At 46.8% G+C, this 2,500-nt stretch overlaps 6 non-coding genes across 6 annotated transcripts; all 6 read left to right on the top strand.

Annotated features, from left to right (window-relative positions):
• The first annotated feature begins 33 nt into the window (after positions 1 to 33).
• Positions 34 to 105, top strand: TRNAP-UGG (transfer RNA proline (anticodon UGG)). The gene has a single exon. It is a non-coding gene; the product is annotated as a tRNA-Pro (tRNA).
• A 247-nt stretch (positions 106 to 352) lies between these two features.
• Positions 353 to 424, top strand: TRNAP-CGG (transfer RNA proline (anticodon CGG)). The gene has a single exon. It is a non-coding gene; the product is annotated as a tRNA-Pro (tRNA).
• Positions 425 to 511: 87 nt separating this feature from the next.
• Positions 512 to 583, top strand: TRNAP-AGG (transfer RNA proline (anticodon AGG)). The gene has a single exon. It is a non-coding gene; the product is annotated as a tRNA-Pro (tRNA).
• A 403-nt stretch (positions 584 to 986) lies between these two features.
• TRNAP-UGG (transfer RNA proline (anticodon UGG)) lies at positions 987 to 1,058 on the top strand. The gene has a single exon. It is a non-coding gene; the product is annotated as a tRNA-Pro (tRNA).
• Positions 1,059 to 1,305: 247 nt separating this feature from the next.
• Positions 1,306 to 1,377, top strand: TRNAP-CGG (transfer RNA proline (anticodon CGG)). Its single transcript has one exon. It is a non-coding gene; the product is annotated as a tRNA-Pro (tRNA).
• Positions 1,378 to 2,250: 873 nt separating this feature from the next.
• Positions 2,251 to 2,322, top strand: TRNAP-UGG (transfer RNA proline (anticodon UGG)). Its single transcript has one exon. It is a non-coding gene; the product is annotated as a tRNA-Pro (tRNA).
• Positions 2,323 to 2,500: the final 178 nt, after the last annotated feature.

The raw sequence follows: 2,500 nt of genomic DNA, 5'->3' as shown, positions 1-2,500 counted from the left end.
CAAGATATTCACATATTGAGAGCAAAGTAATATGGTCCGTTGGTCTAGGGGTATGATTCTCGCTTTGGGTGCGAGAGGTCCCGGGTTTAAATCCCGGACGGACCCCGCGGAAAATCTTTCTACCGATCAGTTTTATGGAGGAGACTTCAACGGGTTATTCAAGATATTCACATATTGAGAGCAAAGTAATATGGTCCGTTGGTCTACGGGTATGATTCTCGCTTTAGGTGCGAGAGGTCCCGGGTTCAAATCCCGGACGGACATAGCTGAAATTCTTTCTACCAATCAGTTTTTATGGAGGAGTCTTCAACGGGTTAGGCTTCATATTCACATATTGAGAGCAAAGTTACATGGTCCTTTGGTCTAGGGGTATGATTCTCGCTTCGGGTGCGAGAGGTCCCGGGTTCAAATCCCGGACGGACCCCGCCTAAGATCTTTCTTCAAACCAGTTTTATGGAGAAGTTTTCAACGGGTTAGGCTACATATTCACATATTGAGAGCAAAGTAACATGGTCCGTTGGTCTAGGGGTATGATTCTCGCTTAGGGTGCGAGAGGTCTCGCGTTCAAATCCCGGACGGACCACTCGGAAAATCTTTCTAACAATCAGATTTATGGAGGAGTCTTCAACGGGTTATTCAAGATATTCACAAATTGTGAAAAAAGTAACATGGTCCGTTGGTCTAGGGGTATGATTCTCGCTGAGAGTGCGAGAGGTTCCGCGTTCAAATCCCGGACGGACCCCTCGGAAAATCTTTCTAACAATCAGATTTATGGAGGAGACTTCAACGGGTTATTCAAAATATTCACATATAGTGAAAACTAACATGGCCCGTTGGTCTAGGGGTATGATTCTCGCTTTGGGTGCGAGAGGTCTCGCGTTCAAATCCCGGACGGACCCCTCGGAAAATCTTTCTAACAATCAGATTTATGGAGGGGACTTCAACGGGTTATTCAAGATATTCACATATTGAGAGCAAAGTAATATGGTCCGTTGGTCTAGGGGTATGATTCTCGCTTTGGGTGCGAGAGGTCCCGGGTTTAAATCCCGGACGGACCCCGCGGAAAGGCTTTCTACCGATCAGTTTTATGGAGGAGACTTCAACGGGTTATTCAAGATATTCACATATTGAGAGCAAAGTAATATGGTCCGTTGGTCTACGGGTATGATTCTCGCTTTAGGTGCGAGAGGTCCCGGGTTCAAATCCCGGACGGACATAGCTGAAATTCTTTCTACCAATCAGTTTTTATGGAGGAGTCTTCAACGGGTTAGGCTTCATATTCACATATTGAGAGCAAAGTTACATGGTCCTTTGGTCTAGGGGTATGATTCTCGCTTCGGGTGCGAGAGGTCCCGGGTTCAAATCCCGGACGGACCCCGCCTAAGATCTTTCTTCAAACCAGTTTTATGGAGAAGTTTTCAACGGGTTAGGCTACATATTCACATATTGAGAGCAAAGTAACATGGTCCGTTGGTCTAGGGGTATGATTCTCTTTTTGGGTGCGAGAGGTCCCAGGTTCAAATCCCGGACGGACCCCGCGGAAAATCTTTCTGCCGATCAGATTTATGGAGGGGACTTCAATGGGTTATTCAAGATATTCACATATTGAGAGCAAAGTAATATGGTCCGTTGGTCTAGGGGTATGATTCTCGCTCTGGGTGCGAGAGGTCCCGGGTTTAAATCCCGGACGGACCCCGCGGAAAATCTTTCTACCGATCAGTTTTATGGAGGAGTCTTCAACGGGTTATTCGAGATATTCACATATTGTGAAAAAGGTACCATGGTCCGTTGGTCTATGGGTATGATTCTCGCTTTGGGTGCGAGAGGTCTCGCGTTCAAATCCCGGACGGACCCCACGGAAAATCTTTCTACAAACCAGTTTTATGGAGAATTTTTCAACGGTTTAGGCTACATATTCACATATTGAGAGCAAAGTAACATGGTCCGTTGGACTAGGGGTATGATTTTCGCTTTGGGTGCGAGAGGTCCCGGGTTTAAATCCCGGATGGACCCCGCGGAAAATCTTTCTACGAATCAGTTTTATGGAGGAGACTTCAACGGGATATTCACATATTGAGAGCAAAGTAACGTGGTCCGTTGGTCTCGGGGTATGATTCTCGCTTTGGGTGCGAGAGGTCTCGCGTTCAAATCACGGACGGACCCCGCGGAAAATCTTTCTACGAATCAGTTTTATGGAGGAGACTTCAACGGGTTATTCAAGATATTCACATATTGTGAAAAAGGTACCATGGTCCGTTGGTCTAGGGGTATGATTCTCGCCTTGGGTGCGAGAGGTCCCGGGTTCAAATCCCGGACGGACCCCGCGGAAAATCTTTCTACGAATCAGTTTTATGGAGGAGACTTCAACGGGATATTCACATATTGAGAGCAAAGTAACGTGGTCCGTTGGTCTCGGGGTATGATTCTCGCTTTGGGTGCGAGAGGTCTCGCGTTCAAATCACGGACGGACCCCTCGGAAAATCTTTCTAACAAACAGATT

Source organism: Leiobunum rupestre, chromosome 10 (genome assembly GCF_980474605.1).
Source record: "Leiobunum rupestre chromosome 10, qqLeiRupe1.1.hap1, whole genome shotgun sequence".
NCBI classification, from domain to species: Eukaryota; Metazoa; Arthropoda; class Arachnida; order Opiliones; family Sclerosomatidae; genus Leiobunum; species Leiobunum rupestre.
This window is presented reverse-complemented; position numbering and strand designations above follow the sequence as displayed.